The following is a 26,917-nucleotide window of genomic DNA, read 5'->3' as shown; positions in this document are numbered from 1 at the left end:
ATCGTATTTACAACTTTTGAGACTTATTTTCCTATCAGAAAGTTCTCCGCATTTCACCTGGTGTCAGACCGTGTATTCTTAATTCTTTTAGGTTTTAAAAGGATGAATTTGCAGTTAAGTTTCCTTTTCCGTGGTCTTTATTTTTAATTCCACTGAGAATTTTAAATTCCTAAACTTTCCAATTGATTTATTCTGTAGTTCTTTTAAGTACTATCAGTAAGTATCAGAGAATTTAGCGACGCAATGAATTTATTTGGAAGGTATATTCCCGTGCAAGATTAAAAGAAATAATTACGTTAATCAATAAGAATAGTACGATAGTTAATAAGGAAATTTATACTGCTCATTGAAAGAGCTGGTTAAATCAAAAATCAGATTTAGCCATCATATGGTTTAAATTATTTATCTGAACTAATTTTTTTTTCTTGTTAATTCCTGATGTTCAAAATCCATTCCAAAAGAAGTCGTCTTTTTACAACTTAGAGTTATGTAATAAGAAAAATTCATATTTTGCTATTGCTTTCCGAGCACCTTATAACACTTCGAACTGTGATTTCACGATAGTTTGAAATTATTTAAGTTATTAATTTCAATAAAAATAATTATAAACGTTAAATAAAAGAAAATCTTGCAAATTGAGGTTTGATTTTTTTAGCAAGCGTAATATTGGCTACGCATGCTTTTTTTTAGCGAGCGTAATATATGCATATAAATTGCTTTACAAGTATAATGCACAAGAACAAGGCTATGATATATAAATACAGTGTATTTTTGTTTTCAAAATTTGAAAAATTTATTTTGATTAACCCATTATTCCTTATATTGAATCTTTTCTGCAATTTTTCTTTTCCCGCTCTTCAAAGGATGTAAATTATATGAGTTTGAATACCGAACGAGAACGTAAACTAGAGAGAAAGCTTTGGCAATTTCAATAAATAGCGCTGTAACCTTTATACTCTGCTTACCAAAAAGACTGTGCTGGGTATCGGTGAATTCTTTCTTAAGAATCGCGATATTTACATTAATAATCGCGCTTGATTAGGAGCCGAACATTAATATTTAAAATATTACTATAATCCCAGCCCTCTTTTTGAGGGCTGGGATTAGATTTAGCTGAAGCTAGCACAATTCTAAGTAGTTGGCCCTTAAATATCGAATTAGCTAGCGAAGCTATCAAGGGTTCGTAATGCGGCCGAGCGTAGTAACAGCTTAGAGAAATGTGGCCAAAAGGAAAACGCGCACTAGTCAGGAACTATGTTTCTCTCTTTCGAAGTCACTGGAACTTGGACTTAAATACCAATCCTTCTCATTTGGATTAAACGCGATTCTAAAAACACATTCTGGTAAGGAATTCGTAAGCTGAAATTAGGAGAGATATGAAAGGAGCTTAAAAAATAACTGTTATAAACTTAGAATAAACCATACAAGTTTACTGAATATTTCAGGCAACGACAGGACGAAAATTCGTCTATAGTTTAGGAAGGCTGCACAGGAGGTTAATGACTTAACTTGGGTTAAACTTTACAAGTTTAATCTCACAACCGCACAGTGCAAATTAGATTTTTTCTCCAAGAATGTTCTATATAATAAAATAATAATAACTATCGCTGCCCTACAGCCATGCCACTACCACCTATTTGCAAATCTGAACATAGTCAGACTATTTGATCGAGTTGGAACCTCAAGATCTCTGTATCCTGCAATCAGTTTAGTTCCATTTAATAGACCAGCGCTATATACATTACCGATGAATACATCCATCCGTTCTGATGGAAATGGAAACGGCCAAATACGCAATTATTGTTTACACTTGTAATTGCCATCTGTAGTTTATTTAGCCATCCTACTCTCGTGTTTCTAATTAACCTCTTAAAAATTTCGTTAATTTAAATATCGCTAATTAAGAATCGGCAAACGCCAATCAGAGCAATCAGAATGCTTCTATATTTTAATCTGCAGAGATGTATTTGTAAAATTCCGCAAACTCCTTATAATTAAATGGTACTAAATTGGGGAATAACCGTAGAGAGTCAAAATACTAAATCTCTAAATACTAAATCTTCTTTTGTATTATCTTCAGTAAAGACTTGGCAGTAAGAGAATTTGCAGAACAAGTTAACTCAAATCATAACTGTTAAACAAAAACTTAAATGGTATCTTAAGCACAATAGAAAGCAACCATTTGTTGTTAACATTTTATATTTTTTTTTCGTTTTTTGATTTGAACACTTTTGAAATTTACGGCAAATTGGTATATTCCTTCTGATTTGTAGCATCATTTGTTAAATTATTAGAGGAAAATTGGTATATTTCTTCTGATTTGCAGCATCATTTTGCTTACAAAATATGTGCAAAATAATTTTGTTATAAACTGAACCAACTGTAAGTTAACAGGAGTATACAGTCACTTATTCCCTCATGTTAAATACTGTGTTCAAGGATTCTCAAACTTTATGGTATTACGTCTGTCTTTTGTCGTACAAAATCTTGCATACGCCCTCACAACATCGCTTTCATTACAAATACAATAGGCGCTGGTTCATGAGATCGAATTTGTCCACGGCTATTTTAATAACGTTAACCGAATAATAACATTAGACGTTGAGAAGAAGTATCCTTTGAATTAGAAATAAAATTAATCAGTTTAATATACATATAAATACTTACTTTCACAACATCTTAGGAAAAACTTCGTTACAAGTGGATTGTCTGCAAGACATTTCACAAGAGTTCGTTTATGAATTGTTCCTAATGCTTTTGAAAATCATTTGGCCAATGTTGTATCCCTAATCTTAATACTCGGAAGACGTCCCTTATCTCAGCATCTGCAGGGAATCCACCGATTCTGTCTTCTTCTGGTGTTTATCACCTGATGTGCTTCGATTTGCTTCAGAAAGAAACTAACAGTTGTCTTCTTTCGTCATCACTGTTATAACTTCAGTTTTTCATCAATATCCACTCATGTAATTTCCTCATAATTCCGATGTTAGCAGAAAACGTTGTTTTTTCTTCTTCAGTTTTCTCTAATTCACCATTTATTAAAAGTTGGAGTTCTAACACTAGTTCTTTAATAGTCTTTTCCGATACGAGACTCCATGTGCAGAAAATGCAGGGCATCGAGAAGATTAGTTTTCCTTGCTAATTCATTTGCGTTTATATATATATCATCCATGTTTTAGAGGACCGTAATGCTCAGCTGAAAGCAATAATATTCTTTCATCGGTTTACTAAAGTTTCTATTTGATCTTATAATGCTAATTTAGTCCTATAGATATACTTTAGTCCTAACAGATATCAAGTGAGCTATTGAAATGTATACGATAATTGAAAAAGTCTTTATAAAGTTATAACAACCTTTTTATTTAAACTGAACTTGGAACTTAGAAGCGGGCTGTTATGCTACAATAGCCACAACTCGTTGTGATTCACATAAAGAGAACAGTCAATTTAAATTAAACACTGAATAGTAGTCTAAGTCTAACACAATTAAATACTAAACTAAACTAGGTCCATAAATTCACCAGAGTGTCAGAATTAAATAACGGAGGCGAGTGAGAGTAAAGCCGTATAGTTGTAACTGTTAGAGCTGGCAGAAATTAACCATGTAGCGCCCAAATACCAGAAATAAGCTCTATCACAAATCCAAAACCTCAGCTTAAATACACACAACTAATTTGCATTCAGGAGAGGAATACGGAAAGGAGAAATTATAGTAATAACTTTATAAGGTATTTCTCCCGCCTTCCTAGCGTGCCTTCGTGGTGTAGTGGTTCTGCAAGCCAGTCCGGTATTCCAGAGGTCCGTGGTTCGATTCTCGGCGAAGGCGGTTGCTAATTTTTCATCTCTCCGGCTTTCAAAAATAATAAACTAATATCTCTACAGTGGCGCCCGAACTAATAAAAGAGTGTTGGATGAGGTTTCTCCACACCCAGGATTTAGCGATTGGTTCCCCTGAAAACCCAAGTCACCCTTTAAAAAGGGGGAGTATATAAGGTATTTCTCCCACTTTCCTAGCGTGCCTTCGTGGTGTAGTGGTACTGCATGCTGGGCCGGTATTCCAGAGGTCCGTGGTTCGATTCCCGACGAAGGCGGTTGCTCATTTTTCATCTTTCCTGCTTCCAAAAATTCCTAATGTTTCTACAACTTAAACCGTAATAACTGGTTAATTTAAACCGTAACATTACAAAAGTACAACTACAATATGCTTGCGACAGATATTTACGCTATATATTGTGTAGCTGTCAGTAAAAAGAAAGATATCATTCTCTAGTTCGTTATCCTATTTCTAACGCCAATCAGTCATTAAAGTTGCTGGCTTCATCTATACCTTGAATTACTTTTAAAGTCCATTGGTAAACTCTTTACTCCTATTAAGCATCGAAGATTTTTTCCCGCTGAGTTATTAACAATTTTTTATCACGCATATTGAAGCAGCTTAAAGCAGTCACAGAGCTTTTCGATGTTTTACAATTTTTTGAACTTTCACTTATAGATAAATATGTATACTGGAGAAATGCACGGTACTTTAGATCTGTTTCCTCTGCATTTCAAATGTTTTCGGGACAGTACTTTTCAGAAAATTTAGGTCATTAATTTGACAACATGTTTCTGCAACAGATAAATAAGCATCTTTTCGTCTACTATTAATGCGCTGTAAAATTGTTTTTCTTACACCTATTAAACTAGTCATAAATTGCTAAAAATTCGTATTCATCTAGTTCTTCGGTTAATTTTTAGTATTCTTTCGTATCAATGGACTGCTGACTATCACATCATCTTTACAAACTTCTATAAAGCAAACATTCATTGATTTCTCAACATTGTTACCTTTCCAGCTACGTATCCTTTTCATATTGGTTTTGCTTTGATTTGAGAATAAATAGTCAAATTGTTCACAGTTCTTTAAAATCTTATACAAGAGGAGTTGAGAAACATTTAACTTAAGTACAACATTTCGTTGACTGATTTTTAAGAGCTGAGCCGACTTTTCCCTTCAGATCATCATTCTTTTTATCAATCTCCATAATTTTAAAATGTTTAAAACAGTAAAAGCAACTTCAAATCATAAAAGTGATTAAACAGAGTAAAAAATGAGCTCTTCACCAGAAATGAACACTCACCAAATTGTAAAGCCACCAATACAACGAATGGATGTTTTGGCGCATAAAAGCAAGCTTATCTAAAATACAAACTTTGTCAGATTCGTTATTCCAGCAGATCTTCATAAAACTTAAAAAACGGGTTCCTTTACAAATGGTTTAATTTATTTAATTGAAGGAGAACTTACCAATGTAAAATTGAAAATTAGGTAGAAAAGCAAGCTTAGTTAGGCAAAGATTATTTTCAATAGCAAAGAAAATTCTGGTGGTTTTTCTTTCCTGGAGAAGAAGAGAAAGCTGAGTCCAATCACTCTCTAAATCAAGAGAGTTATTCAAAATCTACTCCAAACTATACAAAATGAATTTTTTTTTTTTTTTTTTTTTTTTTTTTTTTTTTGTCTAATTTTAAATCGTTAACGAAAGTCAAAGACATGCAATTTGATTATTTACTCCTATACATGGTGACATCTCTGATCCACTCGAAAATTTAAAAAAAAAGTATTTTCAGCTTACTTTTCAAATTACAGTTTGAAAAAGTTATTCTATAACAATTTTACCGTATTAACTAACCAAACTGTTGATCACAATAATCGATGGATTTTCCATGTTTTCGTTTACATACAAGCGGGACTTCGGCAATTCAATAACAATATCCGATTGATAACATTAACTGCGATTACATTAAACGTAGTCTACTGTAACTCGTAAATAGCATTGCACAGTGAAGTTCTTTTCTTATGAAATTCGAATATAAGAATTTTTAGCTATAAGGAAAGAAGTCAAAATTTTGTTTGGAACGGTGATATAATGTAGGAGAAATTTTATCTTTGTAAAAAGAAAGAAAGAAAAAATAAATAAAATCTGAAAGATTTCAGGTTTTACATTACGACCAAAGGAGCGCTTTTTTTTAACTTTTTGTGTGTTACCTTTATTTATTAAATGTCATGTTCTTCGCTTTATTTATTAAATATCATGTTCTTCAGATTAAATTTGCACGCACATAAGTTCAATTCAACAGCAATATTGCAAAATAATTTTAAAATGAGCATATCTTTAGAATTTCCGATACACAGCCTCGCGCTCTGGAGATAAAAATGATTTTTTTCGCACATTTTTTGCCATTGCTCGCTTTGAAATCGTTGCGTTTGTTAATCAAAAATTCGTAAAAGTTTTACAAAATTTTAAGTAGCTAATAAAACAAGTTCGAAATCTAATATTCGGGCTTCCAAGTGCCCATGCTCGGTTGGAGGACTACGCTATTCAAAATTTAATTGCTTTAGGTACCGTTGTTTCTTCACAATGCGGGGAAACATTCATTCATTCATGCAGATTTTTCATTATTTATTGTAGTTTCTTTAAATATAATACAGGGCGATAATATTTTGTGGCAACAATTTGAAAAATGAATCGACGCAGAATGCCGTTTTGAAATTAATAGCCCTTCTGGCTAATGCTCTTCGAGCTAAATAAACTTTGGATAGAATAAAGCTAAAATTTCACTGGTATTTATATTAACTCGTATTCACTATCTTTAAAGCCATCCTTAAATTTAAAGATCTACTCAAGTGGGGTGAATAAATTGGATTCTCTCTTTCACTCAAAAATTTAGGAGCAAGATATTTTCATCTTCTCCTATTTTTCTAATGGAAAAGAGGAGTTTTTGGAATTTGACGTCAGAGGAAAATTATTCTTGCTTTAGACATTTGTTCTCCTGCAACATTTCTGTAAAGCTAGATTCAATCGAATTGTTGTATTCGCCATCAAATAGCACTTCTTAGAGGCAGACGCTTGATCCATGGAATCATTGGCTTAAGCCTATTATCTAAAGAGTCTACTAAGGATGATCATTTTCGAATTCAATCTAAACAGGCAGACACAAACTGACTAAAAAAACTGCAGTATATTTTATTCAAGCTGCTTAGAATTCAATAGATTCTACGATATTTAGAAGCTGTTTCTACAAAAACTAAATTTTGTAACCAAATGAATTCCAAACTTGAACTGGGTAAAAATTTGCTTCAAGAGTGCTCTTGAATTAAAGGAAAAGAATATACTTTGGAGATAGTTTTTAAACTAGGTAAAGTAATAGTTGAAATGTATTTCGCTGCTGTAGCACGAAGACACTTCTTTTTTCGCTCCGAATGCGATGGGAAAATGACGATGATTTAAATACTGAAGATTTATGCCGTTATAGCCAAATGTACAAAAAATTTTCAGATAAAATCTATGCACTTCATTACAATTAGCTCATTAAAATATTTCAAATTTTCTCAATTTTTAACTAGTAAATCGAAAGTAGACTATACTGATAATTTATTTCGTAGACTAAAACGAACATTACAATCATTAATAATGTATAAAATAAGAAACAATAACAATGTATAAAAATAGGTACACAATTAATACAATATACGTAACCAATATAAAAATTGGTAAAATGCACTGTGGGTCATTAATGGTAAACACTGAAAAATTGTAGGTTGAATATTTTGTTCTTTTTTACCTAACCAATATCTAATTTTTATATCTTGTTACCAGAAGTCAGTCACCATAGATGATCAATGGAGCATTCTAATACGCCAGTGTGTAGTAATTGGATTCTCTTCTTACAAATCCGGAGACAACTCTGCAACTGTTCCCAGTAAGGTGTTAAGAGATTATGGGCACAATGCAATGAATCGTAGTACTGGTGTGAAGACGGTTTCAAATGTTTTGGCTTGGTCCCAGTATCCAGGACTATCCATAGCCAGGTAGAACATCAACCATCACAACCGATAAAAATGTATGAGTTATTGAGGAAACCATCGAAAAGGATGGGCGCATCACCATGAGACAAATGGCAAAAATAAACTAATTCAATGATTGGGACAAAGAAAAACTTAGGCTTTCTGGGTCATAAGAAAAATAATGAAAAATCAAAACGTGGGTGATGACTTTTTGCAAAGTTTCTCTAGGAATTTTCCTGAATACTTTCATGGAGATCAGTGTGATGAAACCATCAAAATATAGTCGGTGGAACGGACGTGCTTTTGTGTCATGGATACAAAGATGGTTGTAGTGCAGTAACGCAAATAGCTATTATATATTAAGTGGCATTTTCAAAGGGCCAATATCTACAAAATTTTATTTCTCCAGTGCTTACAATTACCGAGCTACAGTAGACTGTGCATTACTTTTTAACGCATCTTAATACAAAAGATACATGCGGCTTCAATACCTTATAAAACTGTATAAAGATATCGCTTAAGAAAAGAATAAAGATTTCATTTTGAAGCGTTCTGTGATGAAGTAGCAAATCACTATATATCAATCATTCGGGTAGAAAAAAATGGCTACGTCTGCAATAAAAAAAAAGTTTTATGTTTTAAAAGCTCAGCAAAATGGAATATGCTATTGCAGTTCCATGCAAATTTCTATCAAACAATTAAAAAATACTTTCAGAGAAGGAAGAATACTTAATAGTTGTAAAAAAAACTTAAACTTTTTATACAAAGATAAAAGTAATGGATGACCTTACAAATCTAAAGGACAGGTTAAAAGGGTTCTGCTCCTTTCAAAGAAATCATCTGATAAATCAAGTGTAAGAAAATCAGCAACGAGGACATCACTTGATTGTCTTTATTCATGTCTCCTCCAGGATTCGAATTCGGGCCTTTGGTTCGTAGTCAGAATCATTAGCCACTTTTCCACTGGATGGCTGACAGACTTGAAATTGCGGTCCGGGTTCTTTTCATCTCCTTGAACAGAAGGTATTTGGTCGGCGATTAAGAAGGGGAAGTAATCTTTCTAATAAGAGAAGAATGTTGCACAGTTTCAAATTTATCTTTAAGAGTATTTGGATTGAGATTTCTGTACTTCATTAAGGATAATAGTGTTGCGTGCGTACGGATTCGTTATATATTGAATGCACACAGGTCCGATGATAGGTTTATAAAATTTGTTTTATCAACAGAAACACTTCAAAATTATGGAATTTTCCACAGAAATGCTCGTATAGGTGTTTACAGTATCACAAAGTACAATCAGTAGTTACGCTTCAAACTACTAAGAATGTTAAACACAATGCAAAGCGCATTTAAAGAGAAAGCTAACGCTCAAATATCTCCAGTCTCACTCTGAACAATAACAACTGCGAGCAGATGCTCTCTTTCCGGCCTTATATAGTTTTCATCATCATTGTGCACATGTTCTTCGACAGCTGTGGATGAGCTGGGCTTGCTTTATGTCGTATCTTTTCGCTAAGGCGGTGAATTTGAAGTTGAGGATCCTGAACTTTGTGCATAAGTGGACAGAACTTTGTGCATAAGTGGATTTTGTGCATAACATACAGCTGCGTTCTTTACTTCAGAGAGTAATAGACCTTGGAGAAATCATAAGATGGCTGATTCTGATGACACTTATCGAAGGAGAAATTTTTAACGAAGTCTTACTGTGAATTATTTTCGTTTACCTTATTTTAATATTAAGTTGGGGAAATTTTATTTTGTCTTAATTAATTGGCAGAAAGGGAACTTAAAATTTTAATTAAGGGGAAATAGATTGTGCTTAAGTGATTTTAAATATATGTATGAAAACTATATTTAGGTTAGTTACAATTTCTTACAGTAACTGATAATAAGTTGTAATGTGTAACATAAGTATTGGAATACTGTAGAAACAAACGAAATATGTGAGATTTTTAAAGATTGTTATAATCCAAATGAAATTAAGTGAAAGTAAATCAAATATATATTTATATATCAAAATATGTATTCAGTTAATAATTTAAAGTAATCGTATATTAAGTTCTAATTCATTTTTAATATAAATTACATATGTAGCGGAAATGATTTGGAGTATTATTTAAGCAATGAACGTAGGGGTAGTTTGGCCAGTATCTTAATTTAATGTTAGCAAATGATTAATAAATATATTTTAGGTAAATTCTTATTTATGTTTATTTTAATAGTGATCGATCATGACCTCATGTAATCCTCAGGGAAACATGGATTCTTCTTATGAACTTGGGTAATATTTTGCTATTTAGATGTGGAATTAATGAATTATATGCATCTGAATTCACGATCTGATTTATTATCATTTTATGTGAACTAGTGAGTAAATTATTTCATTTGATAATTTCCCTTCCCTTGTATCCTGAGGAATTTTGTATTTGCATTTCAATAAAATAAGTTTTTTGTTATCTGTATAGTTCAGGAATTATTTACTAGCGGGCTATGGTAAAAGTAGTACTTATAAGTTGCACTGAAAGCTGAAAATAAAATGAACTTTTAATTTAATGTACTATATACAAAGTTGTTACCGGCGACCAAAGCAAAATTTTTTAGTTCTATGTACACTTGAAAAGAAAGTGCATAAAAATATTTCAAGATGAATTCAGTTCATTCTTTCCAAACAACAACCAATTCGTAAATTATGTTCTTGTTGCCAAACCAAGAAATAAAAACTTCGGACACTTCATGTTATTACGTATATGTATGATGTCATGATTTACATTTAATGTAATATAACAACTTTTTCTTAAAAAATCTGATGTGTACACTATATGACTTTTAAGGAATATTAAATTAAGCGCATTTTTCCCTGCATTTCATTTTAACTGATTTCCTCGAATTTCATTAGAGATATATTTCTCATTCAATTTTCATTCACTTCTCACTTCCGAGCAAGGCAAAAATACATGAAAATTCAAAATATCTTCATTAAAAGTTAAAATATATAGAAAAACATAAAACACCAAATACAGTTAAAACAATTTTTAAAAAAAACTATTTCTAGAATTAAAATTACTTTTTACGCTGCTTTGGTAAAAAAATTAGGCTTAGCCGCACTTAAACAACTTTTAAATTGTTGATAATTGTACAACTGTTGCATGCAGATTAACTAAAGGCATAAAATTCTTAACCGGAAGATAAGAACAACATAATTCAATCACTTTTAAAGCAAAAAATACACAATTTACCTACATATAAGAATAAAAAACTGAGCTCACTGAGCCGAGTAACATATATATCCACTCGGCTCAGTGAACTGTTACTCAGCTCAGTGAACTTATTTATATATATACACTCATCAAAAGTATATAACTCTGAGGTTCTCTGAGTGCTGTAGTGAAGGACCCGGGTTCGAATCCAGGAGAAAATAATGATGCAAATTGTCTATCCCTTCATAAGAGGCAACGGTAGCTTACTTATTAGGTATCGCCATAATTAAAGTGGCCATCGTCTATATTAGCTAGTGCCAGCCATTGTAAATTTTAAAATATATATACGTATTTATGATCTTAAGCGAGGTTATTTTAGTATTTACTCCGGCACCGGTTATTCAGAGTTTTAACAGAAAATTCTAATTATTGAATTCAAAATTTATTTAAAGTGTTTTTCCACATAACAAGAGTCAACTATACAGTGTTGGCATCTCAGCAAATCCAGACTGTCTTTCTTTGAAAAAGACGAAAAAATAAATAATCAAGACCTAAAATCCGAGATGCCGGAGTCTGCAAGGTGGGGAGATACTGGAGCGATAGATGCCTGGGGAAATACTGACTTTTTCGAAATTTTCTTATCGTGTATTTTATGTGTTCTTGTAAAACGTTTGTCTTTTTTTCTTACCAAGAAAGGGAAAAAATTAAAGATGCATAAAAGGAACCTATTTAATAATATGTATGCATAAAAATGTTTCGCATTATGCTGAAAACAGATATAATTATTATTTATTTTATAATAAGCCAAGTTGTGGCTCAACTAGATATGTCTCTCTTTTTTTACCTAACTACCATCTACACACTTAAAATTTAGAACTTCTATTTTTAGAAAAAGAAATATTCTTTCTGAGCTGTAAGTCAACATTTTTCATAAGATAATACTTCAACTGAAAGGCGAGAAACAGGAAAGGGGAAAAAAGCGAATTAGAGGACGAAATACAATTTTTTTCCCCGTCCACTAATGAAGTTCTTATTCTCGTGAAATGTAACCAAAAAAATATTCCTGTCGGTCAGCCAAATATGTTTTGTGGTAATAACACCGTTTTTCTGCTCCACAGAACTTTTTTAAAAAAGGGCTCAACACAATAGTTTTATTTTATTTTTACTCGAAAAAAACGGTCTCGTGCCGGCTGATAGGGCGAGGGAAAAAAGTTATAAAATTCATTTTACTATCCCAATTCGAGGGTGGAGTAATTACTTTTATTATATATATTTCGTTTCTTTACTTATGATAAATGAAAAGGGCGAGAGAGAACAAAAATGAAAAGCACTTTTTTATGACATTTCATTGTGTTTCATTGCTGGCCTTTCCATTTTTGTTTGGAAGTAAAAAAGGAAAAGAAAGGAAGAAAAAGTTTGGCAACATCAGCACCAGAAGGAGACGCTAATTTGAATTTTACTAATGAAATGAAGTAGCTGAACTAGCATTAAAAATAATAGGATAAGATATTAAAGTTAAGCTTTGAAAAACAAATAAAGCGTGGGCCAAATTTAGATTTCTGAAGTTGCTTGTACATTTGTTGTTGCTGCTGAATATTGGCTTGCAGATTATTTACTCAAAGATGAAAGTAATATTTATTCTCTTTTAATAAAATTATAATGCTATTTATATGTACACTTCTTAAAGCTTCAACTATTTTCCAGTACAAAAATATTTCATAAATAGATTATTTTAAAGTTAATTTATAATTTTCTTTTAGAGATAGGGCTAACTAAATCTTCTTTATAACAGAATATGGCTATATTCCAAAACGATGTAAAAATTCATTTTAAGTTTAAACTAAATGACTAGTTTTATTAACTTTGTTTTTTTCCTGTTTTAATATTACGATATTACTTGTTAAAAAATAAGCAAATTTAAACACAGTAAAGCAACCATTTATCAGTTGTCCATTTATTAGTTTTTAACATCTATATGTTATTTCGTTTCTGCCCTGATCCCTTTCTGCTCAAATCAATAGTAAAAATTTTCCGTTATCTAATATGCAACTGCAGTTGTACGTCGTTTCTTCGTACGCCTCCCAGACTCGTTCGTCAAGATTTCTTTTGGCAGCTGAAACAGTTTTTCTAGACGCCATTTATTTCTTTCAATAGCATTTAGAAATTCTAAATGGAACACAAGAGGGAGAAAAAAGACATGGTATAAATCAATCCGCGGAATGAATTCAAATCCGGCTGTTGGGTAGAAAAGAGGTATCTTTAGAGGTGTAAAACAGACGATGGAGCATGTTGACCAAACATGTTTGCTGAAGGAAAAAGGCTTCATCCTTAAATCACTTGGTAAGCGTATATTAATTGCGCTATTTTGTAACCTTCATGCCTTTAGTGGTTTGTTCAAGTGTCGAAATAAAAATGCACTTTAAGATTTCTTTATAGAAAATTAAAATGTACATCTATGTTAAAAAATCTGACAGAAAAACTACTTTGTTTATTCAAAATGAGTGTTTGAAATAAAGGTATGATCATTCTCTTTCTTGTGCTAAGTACTATACAGTTTGGATTCTTATTATTTCTGTTGTCAATGTGTAGAGTGTAAAAAACAGTCGATCTGCTTAGAAAGGTAGTTGTTGTGTTGTTGTTTCGTTTCCATCGCTCTAAAGAATGTTTTTAAAAGGTGATCAGCGGTCGTGACTTAAAAATCGAAGTTGCCCGTGGCAAAAATGCAACAGAATACCATCGAGTATTAGTGAAATCCTGTGGCACAAATGCTTTATCGTATAGGACAGTAGCACGATGGGTTCAAACATTTCGTTCGGGTCGGAATGAGACTGCGGATTTGCAACGCACAGGTCGGCCCTCCATTACTCAAGAGCAGATTGACATCCTGAGCGGTCTCCTTACCATAGACCGCCGATGGACTGTCCGAGAATTATCTTTAGAGGTTGGTCTGAGTCATCAAACGGTGTGCGCATGATGAAGAAATCTCTCAACATGAGGAAAATTGCTTTCCGCTGGGTTCCACATCGACTAACCGAAGTACAGAAATGGCACCGGTATGCACTGGCTGGCACCCACTTGGAGAGATTCCGCAACTGAATTAAAGCGTCAATCAAATGAATGGCGTCACCAAGGCTCGCCACGTCCACAGAAATTTCGACAGGAACCCAGTCGGGTGAAGGTTATGCTGATTATGGCATACGACTGGTACGGTGTGATTCTTACACATGCTGTACCTGAAGGTCAAACCGTCAACGCAGATTACTATTGCCGCTTTCTACAGCACCATCTGAGTCCGGCTATGCTGCGCAAACGTCCACGTTTATTGCACAACAATCTCCCTATCGTATTGCATGACAACGGTCGTTGCCATGTCGCAAACAATGTCACTCTTCTTTTGCGACGGTGGTAGTGGGAACTCCTGGATTACCTTCTCTACTCACCCGACATGAGTCCTTGTGACTTCGATCTGTTTCCGAAGTTGAAAGAACCCCTCTGAGGTCACCGATTTCATGACGTTTCATCTGTACTCCACGCAGTAGGGCGCTCGGTCGCTCACATCAACAATCAACACCTTGCCACTGGTCTACAACGGCTTCCCGAAATTTAGCAAAAGGTTATAAGCTTTGCTGGTGATTACATAGAAGGAATGTAATGCAATTGTACTTGCATATTCATTAAAAATTGATTTATACCTATGTTGCCATTATTTAATTCACAGCCCTCGTATGTATATTACTTTCTTTAAACAAAATTTCGCTTATATGTCCTCGTCATTTAGATCAAGGATTTTTTTGAGCGGTTTATTGAAAGGCATATAAACGGTGCTTTACTATGCTATAAAAAAGATCCTGATTGATTTTCCTTCTGCTAGAATTACACTGAAATTGAAATTACAGGTTTGCTAGAATTAGTTAAAGTTGTACCTTTTATTTACATTCGTTTTCTGTAATGCGACTCATCAGTGCCTTAAGACCGATAGATTTTTAGATATGAAATTAAGTCAACTAAGGAAGCCTTTTATTTAGTAAAAGTTCTTAAGTTGTATTGTACCTTCTCATTGCAAGAGGAAGCCGCATTTTTCAAGTCATACACAAAGACTAGTCGCTTGCCTAAAACAGTAATTTTTTATAATTAAAATGAAAGAAATAATAATAATAACAACAAAAATCTGAAATCTTTCAGATTTTATATTACACCTAAGGGGCGTTCTTTCATTTACACATACAAACACAGCATTTGAGCTAACACCCCTTTGAGCTAAAATGTTTAAAAACAGAATATGCTTATAATTTTTGATAGACAAGTCTCGCGCGCTGGAGGTGATTTTTCCCCCCTACAGTGTTGCCATTTCTCGCTTTCAAATCGTTGATTTTCTTAATCAAAAATTCTTCAAAGTTTAAAAAGTATGAAATAGATAATAAAACAAATTCGATGTTTAAGATTTAGGCTTCCAGGTGCCCATATTAGGGTAGAGGACTACGTTATTCAAAATTTGATGGCTCTAGGTACCGTTGTTTTTTCACAATGCGAGAAACATACATACATTCATGCAGATTCTTTATTATTTCATGTCTTTAAATATAATACAGGGCGATAATATTTGGTGGCATTAATTGGAAAAGTTGTACGCCGTTTATAGTGATTCGACCCAAAATGCCAAAACGAAATTAATAATTCTTCTGCGATAACACCTTTTGGGTTAAAAATAGATAAAAACATAAGGTATTTGTACTTTAATGAAATTTTTTTGTTTACCAGATTATGGTTTAAAATAGGAGAACTTTAATAAAAGTATTAGCAATGTATTTTGATACTTTAAAAGCTTATAAATTTCCTGTGTGAAAATTTTCTCATCATACCAAATGTAACAAAATTAGAGCATCATTAAGTGGCATTTAAGGAGACAAAAATTTACCTCAAATTAATCCTAATCGATTTATTAACCGACTCCTCAATGCAAATTTAAAATAACGTCGAATGTCGGAAATATTGAAATTAAACATCTCTGCAAATTTTTGTTGTATTATGGAAGTCAAACATTTTGTGTTTTTTTTTTTCTATAACGAGTATAAAAGTTTCCTAAAGTTTTTCTAGAGATACCAAAAACGCATATGAAGTTAAATTTTCCATTTTATAGAAAATTAATTTTTTAAACTAAAAATATGAAAGCATGTATCTTTCTATCGTTAAAGCATTTTTTAACCAGGTAAGCACGGTAAGAACTTTTCTGGATATGGCATATAATAAATTTCCCCTAACACAAAACACTTGTGACTAATGTAAAGTAATTAAAAATGTATAAGGATTTATAACGTATAATAATTACGATTAAAAGTATATAATGATTACGAAATATTTATAATCGTGGTAAAAATTCGTGTCATTAAAATGTCTTTTATTAAATTATTTAAATTCTCATATTTCTTTATTTGAAAATATTTATAAATCTAAATAATTCATTGTGACACTTTATTCATATTTTAAGATCTTCTATATTTGAAGCAATAAAATAGTGCATCAAATCGTACTATTATACGAGCTTAAGCAGATAACTAAAAATTATTTGAACTTTTATTCGCAACCCTTTTAAAAACCTGCAGAAAAAGATTTAAAAACATTGATGTTGGAATTCTATAAGCTTTTAGTTGTTGAGTAGGATCTCTTTTCTACACTCAAAAGAGTTTGCATACATGATTCCTAACATTTTTTCGTCGGATAAATATACCAGTATAGAGCTTGTTCACTTACATTACAATATTTCTTCATATTTTTCTGCATTTATTACTTGACTAAATTCTCTGTTTCCAACATTTCTTAGTGAACTATATGTCGGTAAAAGTGGAAACGTTTCTCTTTGAAAAACCAAATATCCTCTCTTGATGGACATATTCGACAGCTATTCAATTCTTCTCGACATATGAATTGAGTACTTTTATTTCTCTCTTTTTTTTTAAATCTGTTACCAAAATCTAAGCATTGGCGCATTTCTACTGGATTATCTAAACTTGCTACATGCTTTCCTGTTGCAAGTACATTAATTTTTATGTAAAATGCATGTTTTTGACGTTAAAAATTCTATAGCTTATTAATCGTTCTAATTTTTGAAGCTGTTACTTTTTATTTTATTAATCTACCATAGCTTTTTCTTTTATTTATCATTCACATAACTCGGAGAATTTCCAGTACTAAGATATATTGCCACTTGACATTTCACAATATCTTTATCTTTTGAATTATAACTGCAACTGCTGAACAAACCGAGCGATTTAACAATAATAAACCCACCTGTAAATAATTCGTGTCATAAATTCGTTTTTAGTATAATATAGTTGTCAGGACTTGTATGTCTTTTGACTTATTTAGGGAATATGATGTGTCCTGAATAGGAACAGGGAGCTTACTCAAGCTATGTTCAAGAATGGAATGGACGACACAAGCAGAAAAGGTTTACTTTACCCTTTATTCTCTAAAAGATTACAGGTGTTCCCGCACTTCGGGATACGGAGACCAACCACTTGTGTTCTGAACGTAAGAATATAAAACTGCTAACTAAAGTTCTAAATAAGAGTTAACTTTGAATTAGTTTACAAATGCCTAACACTAAGACTGGCCTTTCAAAAGATTACGTATGTAGTACGCAAACTGCTAAGACTACAATACGTTTTAAATATCAAGAGGATTAAACCTCTGGCCTTAAAGGCAAGCAGCAACTGATGGAAAACTCGTATAGAATGCAGTGTCAGGGCTGCTCACTTTCCCCCTCTCTCTCTAACTCTTGGCAAAAAGCCACAACTTAAATACTTGGGCGATAGCAAGTACAATTTGCATAAACAAGTTAACGCATTTAATTCTGGAGGAAAGTGGAAAATAAGAAGTGATAGTACAGTTTTAAAATAAAATTAACCTTAGTAAAACTTAAGATCCTTACATAGTATCTAACTGATATTGTGACAAACAAGTTTTTTCACTGTCTCATTTTTTTTATTTCCATCGCAACAATTAATCCAGTTCGGAAATTTATGCAAATTTTGCTTTATACAAATTTCAAGTTTGAATACGGAGGTTATTTTAACTGCAATTTAAATTAATAAATCATCCGAAGATCCTAAGAGAAAAGAATTTTAATTTCGAACTAAGCTGATGAATAATAGCAAAATCCGAGAAAAGAATTTCAGTTGCGAATTAAATTGATGAATCCGAGCGGGCTCCTATACGAGAAAAGAATTTTAATAACGAATTAAGGTGATGAATGCCAGCGAGATCTTAGGAGAAAAGAAACTTAACTGAGAATTAAGCTGACGAATCCTAGCAAGATCCAAGGAGAAAATATTTTAATTGGAAGCTAAGCTGATGAAACCTAGTGAGATCGTTGAAGGTTTTAAGTAAGATATTACCACGAAATTTTCAAGGGCATATTCTACAGTTAACTTTTGAATTATAAGGAATTATAAGGAGATCCAATCAGTTTCGCGTGAATGCAAATTAATGTCTTTTAATGCAGAAAATAGTTTGGAAAACTGTTTTAATTTGATAGCAATTTGGAAAAGCTAGCACCAATTAGATTGCCTTTAAATAAATAAATAAATAAATTATATTTTAATTTAATTTGATGAAAAATGCTAGCTGTATTGTGAAAACATAAATTATCAATGGATGCTAGTCTAATGATTTATTGCCTTAATACAAATCTGTTACAGAAGGTTATAATAGTCATTATTTTAAATGTTATAAAAAATTGGGATAGCTGGGAGTTTTAGTTTATATTGTAAATTACTAGTCCGTTTTTATCATTTATGATTATTGCCAATCTGTTGAAAAGGCTCTATGCTGTTAACAATGATAGCGCAAAACTACTTGCAGACTTCACATGATTGATGATACAGGTAAGCTGACATCCGCATGATGCCTTTGGCGGAGAGTGAAATGTGAAAAAAAAATAAAGCAAAACATGTGCAATATATACTGTTTTACTGAAAGAACTCGTAACTAATTCTTGTTGCATGTATCGGGATTAATACCTGCTTAAAACGCGACTATGGAGCTGATAATCTTTTTCCTGAAAAATTCATCAGTACAGTAAGCTGAACCGTTTACAAAAACTCAGTATTTTTTGAAGTTTTCGATTCGTTTTTTTCCATATTTAGATGACTATCACAAACTTGAAGTAATTCAAAATACAGCGTTCAGTTTACTAATAAAAACCTGCAGTAATTAAACAAAGTATGTTTAATTGATTACTACAAAACTGAGTAATTTAGAAAATCATGCTTAGTTGACTACTATAAAACTAAAGTAATTTATAAACCATGTTTAATTGAACACTACAAACCTGAAGTAATTTACCAAACCATGTTTAGTTGGTTACTACAAACCTGAAGTTATTTAACAAATCTTGCTTTTTCATTACTACAAACCTAAATTAATTTAGAAAACCATGCTTTTTACTTCCTTGTATGATGTAAAGGAAGAATTGTAATTATGAAAAATTTCAGGTATCTTATGTTAACGAAAATATCCATTTTGACCGCTTTCGAATCCAACTGAATGATTTTTTTAGCGTGAGATCTGTACGTACGGGCAGAACAAAGGACAGTAGTTTTCAAAATTGATTGTAAAATGGATTTGAAATGGATTCAGAAGAGATTTTTTCATGACGTCTAAACGCACGTACGTGTGTATCTATCTAACTTAAAAACGAATAGTCGTAGACGTTGATATTTTTTGTTACGATCTATCTGCTGCAACATGCAAACCTCCTTCGCTCCTTTTTCTCTGAAATAGGCTGCATATATTTATACACCCTTCAGACTTCCATGAACACAAATTAAAGGTCTCAAAGCGTGACAAAAAATATTTCCGAAACTATCATAACTATCACTGCCTTCGCCGACTTGCGGTCGTAGCAATAAACTTAGCGTCCCTTTTTTCCTGCTGTTTCCGACAATTTCGCATTCTCTCATTTAGTGTAAATTAAAAAGTAATTAATCGGACCACACAAGCTTGTTTAAACATATCCGCTGTTCAATCCTTGTGCTCCTGAGTTAATTTGAGACATTTTATCTTGTTAGTTGCGAACAGTGTTTGACTGACAGTCCAGCCTTTTGAGCGCTTTGACTGCAGCTGCTCTTAAACATTCCATAAAGATGATGATTTCGCTGATTCTTGCTCCATGGCTTTGAGTTCCTACAATGACCTAGTGCTTAAAGTTAATCAAATCACGGTTTTTTTTTTCGATATATTCGCAAGCAATTCACCTGTACTACAATCTCTGCAACTATGCTTTCCCTTTTTATATTAGCTTAGCCCTCTAACAGCAAGAGTGTAACGCCGTAGCTAATTTAAAACTGACGAATGGTTCTAATAAAATAGCAACTGAGTTCATCGATGTTGATTAGCTCAAACAAGCCATTAAAATTTAAACAATGTCAACAAGTACAGAATTTAAGAACTACAGACCTTATATTCCGTTGAGTATTATTTCACGTATGCAATAACATTTCCTGTCCTTGTTGTTCTAAGCTATAATTCTCTGACACATTTTAATCTCTTTATAATTCCCTTTCTAAAAGACATATACTACTAATTCTCATCTTTAGCAGAAAGTAATTCGAAGATTTTCCCTCTTATGAAAATCTTATAGTATCAATAGAAATTTACTGTTTGCCACTGAGTACGTAACGCTTGATGTCAAAAGAATCTTTTATTAATTGCAATGATGGTGCAAATATTTCTTAAAATATATCAGTTAGATACATTATGTTATAATTCTCATCAAGTTCATATTGTACACTTCGAAATATTGCGGTGAATATATAAACGGTTAAGAAGTTCGGTAGTGTAATGTAACATATCATAACGGGAGGAAAAGGTCCAAAGGTTAGGCTGTAGATATTTCTAGTAGAACTACTGGAAGCAAAATATATCTTTCAGCGTTTAATTTTGTAAAAACCTTGTACGTACGTTTAGAACAGATTTATCAACAATTGCAAAGAAGACACAAAAAAGGGCTTGATGATGAACATTCTATTTAAGGCTTTAAACATCAGTCAGAATATATAACTGTCAAAGCTGGAAAAGACCATTCGTATCTTTTTGCTTAATTAAATACATATACGATAATAAACCTTTCATCCCTCTCCTATACCTGAATCAGATGATACTTCTACTAAGCCAGGTTTAATTAAAGATAAACATCAATATCCAAAGGTTTTTAATTAAAGATAAACATCAATATCCAAAGTTTCAGAAAATTATGCAACGACTCTCTTCCTACGGCCTAGATCTCTGTCAAGTGTAAGTCCACATACAGTTTAAACTTAGTGAACTTTTACATGCTGTGATTATGGACAAAATGGATCCGCTCGTGAACTTTATAAACTGCAATAAACCAATATATTTGAAATAACCCATGGACACTCACCTCTTTAGCATTATTATAACAATTCATTTTAGCATTGTGTTGCCAGTACTAATTATAATTATCTCATTATGTTTATTTGTTTATTATTTATGTTCATCTCCTATTTTCGTTGCACCATATCAGATCTTCTATTTATCTTGTGAATTTCAAATTGTATTCCGACTATTTTGTAATCTACTTATGCCCTACACCATTATTTTTAATAAATACTGGATGCGGGGCGTACTGTGGAATTACACGATGTACCATAATAGGCAAACTCTAGACCTTCTGAAGAGCTTCAGTCTATGCATATTCTTATTTCGAATTAAGCTGCAATTACATCCTTGCAAAACTTGCAATTACATCCCCCCTTTTTTCTTTTTTTTCTTTTTTTTTTCAAAGAGTTAGTATGGGAAGGTATTACCAGTTGACCTATGGTACATCGCTTGTGTCCCCCATACTTTTACCTTTACCTTTACTGAGCCAGCCTCCGACGGCTCATTCTAATTCAGCATTATCATCCTCACCACTTTTCAGCTTCTTTAGAAAATGTGCTTGCCGTTCTTTTAATTCTGTTTGAATGAAACTATATTATACGTGTATTATTTATATGGGCTGTATAGGCGCCATGTTATATCGCCTGTTTTTAGTTTAAAAGTTACTTCTTAGCGCTTTGTCTTTTGCTGTAGGAAGGTCTGAGAGAAAGTTCAAACGTTTCCGCACAAAACTCAATGGTAATTTTTTCTTTGCTTTGTATCAGACAATACTCTGTAGAGTCATAATTTTTTTTTCTTTTTTTCCTCCGAAAAATGAGCAATACTCTCGCCAGGACTCGAACCTAAACTTCTCGTATACGCACTGTGTATCCTACCGTTACACCACGAAGGCATGCTGAAAGAAGAGAGAAAATACCTTATATACTCCTCCTTTTAAAAGACGACTGAGGATTAGGGAACCTAGTCTCCAGACCCTAGTGGTGACAAATCTTTTAGTTCGGGAGGGATACTGAAAGGAGGGAGAAAATACTTTATATCTCTAATTTTGGAAAACGGGAGAACCATGTGTATGAATTCACTGACCTTTCAAGTGTTTAATTAAGTATTAACTAACTGAAGTTTACTTCTGTTATATAATATAGTTCCACATAATAACTTTTCAATACCAGGTAGAATAAAACATATAAAAAGTATTTAAAACTAAGCGATTTGAGTGAAATACACTAAAAAATAAAAACAATATTTGCTATAGTAATATCATTGATCTTCTGCGGTAAGAAATGAAATCGTGGAGATGGTAACATTGGTAAAGGTCAAATCAAATTTGACAAAGAGATATTTAAGTAAATTGAATGTAATCTTATTTATAAATGTCATTAATTTTATTGTTCTTTGATATCCCGTTATTATTCTACTTTAACTCTTATATACGCGCATATAGAGGTTTTATTTTTAGTCGTATATGATTAAGAGCATTTTATGGTAGTGGAAAATTTCTTTCATCCTATTTAGTGCATTTGATTAAAACCGTGTACTTTAAAAAATGCGTGTTTTATTTTATAATTTTTAATATTCAGAATGCAATAAAGTGATAAAGAAAGAAAATCATTCCCTACTTCGAGCTGTTAACAAGAAGTATAATATCTTTTGATACAGATAATTATAAGCATTTGGCTCACCGGCGGCCGAGCGGTAAATTACCGGCGAGGTAAAGTACCGGCGAGGACATTGCTCATTTTTCACCCTTGCTACCTCAAAAAAACCTAATGACTCTACAGTGGCGCTTGAACAGGGATTCGAACCTGGACCTTTCGCATACGCGCCCAGTATGCTACCATTATACCACGAAGGCATGCTGGAAGGACGGACGAAATACCTTATTATAATCTTATGTTTTTTATGCAGTATCATAACTGCATTCTCTATTCTTGGTTCATATTACATTTAGCTTCTGAGAATACCCATTTATTGCTTAAGACAAGCAAATTAAGTTATTCTATAATACTTAAGTTAAAGATTAAAGAGAAAATATCGATATTTACATAAAACTTTAAAAAAATTCCTGCAAATATTGTGTTATCATCGTAAACAGATACGCTAGAAAATTTCAAGAAAAAACGGTTCTGCATAATGGGGTTAGATATTAATTTCCAGATTTAATCGAATAAGCAAACAGAAGAAAAAGCAATTTAAATAAAACGTACGCTATTTATGCCAATGATCTCAGTTGTTAAGCCTAAACTCGCATTAATTCTTACATTTTGCAGTATTTTCAAGACTATCACGGATCTATTAGTGACTCCTCTTTATTAATTACATGATATAAAATGGTAATCTATATGATTTAATTACATTTTTCGACTACCCCTGCTGTGCATTATTTGCGCAACCGTGTTTAACTATTTAACAACTCTTACATGTCAACGGGAAAGTTCAGAAAAGAATTCGCAGAATTTTCCCATCAGTTTTAAGTTAAAAAATATATTCTTGTTTATTTGGCACGATACCAGGCATAAATATCAAGACACGATACGAATTATTTACATTCTTGAGTTACTCGAGAAGTAAAAAATGTGCGTCTCTTCGTAGCGACAATAAATAATATTTTGAAAAATTCCTACCGCATATTTTTAAGATGAAAATTGCTTTTTCTGTCCTTTCTCGCAGTTGAGAAGTTCTGCGTCTTGAGCTATCGAATGTTGCTAGTCTTCAAAATTTTTCCTTTGTTTGACAACTCATGATCAGCTTCTAGGAGTGTAAGAAAAGAAATTTCTAGCAGAAAGAAGGGATTAGACTTTACTTGTTGAATTTATGAATATATTAGATAGCAGACGTACGAGACGTAAGACGACATTTGCTTCAGATTGGTCGAGTGTATAACGGCTTCGTAAATAAAATGGCCTTGAATTTTTGATGGCATTTTTCAAGACTGAAAAAGAGCTAACATATAAGACAAACTCGCATATATGAATAGGTAAATTGATGGTGTTCTTTATGAATTATGGTAAATAGTTTAAATACCATGCTTATTAGCATTAAACCTCGTAAAGCATAACTTCGAAAAATCAATTTTCAATCAGCTAATCTAAAGAATAACTAATTTCTCAACTTGTTTCCTTTAGAGCAAGGATTCCCAGGCTTTTCTTGCATCAAACCCTTTCGAAATTACGACTTTCTTCATGGCTGCCTTTATATTTTTCTATATCGTATACAATAGTTGGTTATAAGTTATTTAAAGATATCAGTTGGATTAAGAAAGGATAAAACTTTTGAAAAAACGGTTTACTAGATTTGTGTTTAATTCTTTTTTGTATTATTATTAATTTTAATTTCACAAATGTAAGGAAGTATTCAGAAACAAAATCCCAGATTCTAATGGCGCAAAAGTTCGATTTTCATGAATGTGATGACCCCCGTGTGACGTACTGATTTAAATTTTTTTAACATTTGGCATTAAATTGCTTAATTCTCAAATAGCTTCATTCAAAAATATTCAACCTGCTTCTTATTTTGCATCCTACTTTTACGTACTTTGCATTTTTTATTGATTTTCAAGTGATCTTGCGTTTTACTTTTTTTGTACTGCCCTTCTTCATAAAAATTTATGTATTTTGTAGGGGTTTATTTTAATTTTTATTTTCTGATAGTTATTTTTATTTTTTAAGAAGCCTTTCCTTTACTTTCTCGTTTCCCACCTACGATTACCTGCCAGAAGGAGTTATTTTTAGGATTACGTTTTACGTAAATGAGGTAGAAACCAGTAAGCTGAAGTCTGGGTTACCTCACTAGAAGAGCCTTAGATTAAGCGTTAGGAAAGCATGTTCTACCTTTCGGCCACGTTGTTGCTAAAAAACTAATCTTGCTACTATTCGACTGTATTGTTACGTGCCTACCAGTGTCCGCCGATGATCTTAAATTAAGGCCAACTCTGTTAGTTAATTCTGTGCAGCTTCGGCTAGTCTTATTTTAGTCAGTATTAGATTACTTTTTTATTTTTTGTCTTGAGTTGAAAGCCCAAGGGGGGACTTCCTGTAAGCCAAAGAAGGGACCGTCTGTTTATCTATATTGAGTTGGAATAAAAGGATATATTAACCCTTCCTTTCTCTTGTCATTTGCTTGAAGAACTCTGCGATAGGTCGCTACACAATTCTTTGATATTCTAGCCTCAAGGGCTTAATGTATTAAATAATTTTAGTATTCCCCTCCTTTGTATTTATTTTACATGATTTCCTTTTTACTATTTGATACAGCTATAAAGCTGTATAATTGTTTATTGATATAAATCAATAAACAATTATCAATCAACATTCTTAATTATCAATTTAATTAATAATTTTTCGTAATCAGTGGGATCTTGATGATGCCGATCAGTTGCTGGTGCATATCCGGCTATCGATCCCCAGTCGACCCCCTGATCATCCTCAAACCCTTTAATATTTCATTCATTTCCAGGGGTCAATACCGACATTGACGGGAACCATTCCTTTATAGCAGGGTTGGCTAAACTTCATGTCGGTAAGAGCCGCACGTTTGAATTCAAGAATGTTCGAGAGCCGCATCTAGTTTTTCTAAAAGCCACAAGTTCCTATTTACATCATTATAGAAGTAGTGGAGGAGGTTTTAAATAGAAAGAAATCCCTGATAACTTTCTAAAAAGAGTCTAAACTAATTAATTACTTCTTTTTGGACACTGAATACTTTTAGTTTACCATATTTCATACATATATTTTATATGCACGAGCCGCACAAATTGCCTACGAGAGCCTTATCAGGCTCGCGAGCCGCACTTTGGCCACCTCTGCTTTATAGTATCGCTTCTCAACGGAGGGAAAAAATGGATTCAGTTTTTTGTTTGATTTTATGTAGCCGACATCGGCCTTTATGAATTTAATCACAGAGCAGAAGGAAAGAAAAAAAAATTCCTTGGCATAGCATAGAAATATCAACTTACTACATATAAAAATGTACTTTTTCATGACCATTCACTCCCTTAATGTATTTGACACCTGCACAGTAACATAGTCAGGACGTTTGCTGCCCCAACGATCGTTGAACTTGCTGCTGCTCTCGTTACACAAACAAATAACTTCAGTACACCAAAAGAAAGACGTACTTATACACAAAATATACATTTATGGGTCTTAAATGCTTTTTAAATTATTGTTATTTCTCACAGCTAGCAGGAATTACAGCAACTGTGAGGAAGTTCGGAGTAGTATAACGAATATTTGGAACTTTGTTCATGAGAATGTATTTCAGAATAAATTGCTTCAAAAGGATAAGTTTAAAAGAAATGCCTTAGGTCTTTGTTTCGTTCGTTTGTTTGTTTTGATATTCAGTATCAGAGTTGAGCAAATATAACTTCTCCCTCAACTCTGCCAATGAATATCACGGCAGGCGAAGTTGGCGAAAGCTCTAACCCTAAAACATTCAAAACATTTGACTTGAATACTCAACCATGGTTGTGAGGACTACGGAAAAAGAGGAGTTACAGTGA

The sequence above is a fragment of the Stegodyphus dumicola genome, chromosome 6 (genome assembly GCF_044657685.1).
Source record: "Stegodyphus dumicola isolate Sdum_Otavi_A_Nest chromosome 6, ASM4465768v1".
Lineage (NCBI taxonomy): Eukaryota > Metazoa > Arthropoda > Arachnida > Araneae > Eresidae > Stegodyphus > Stegodyphus dumicola.
This window is presented reverse-complemented; position numbering follows the sequence as displayed.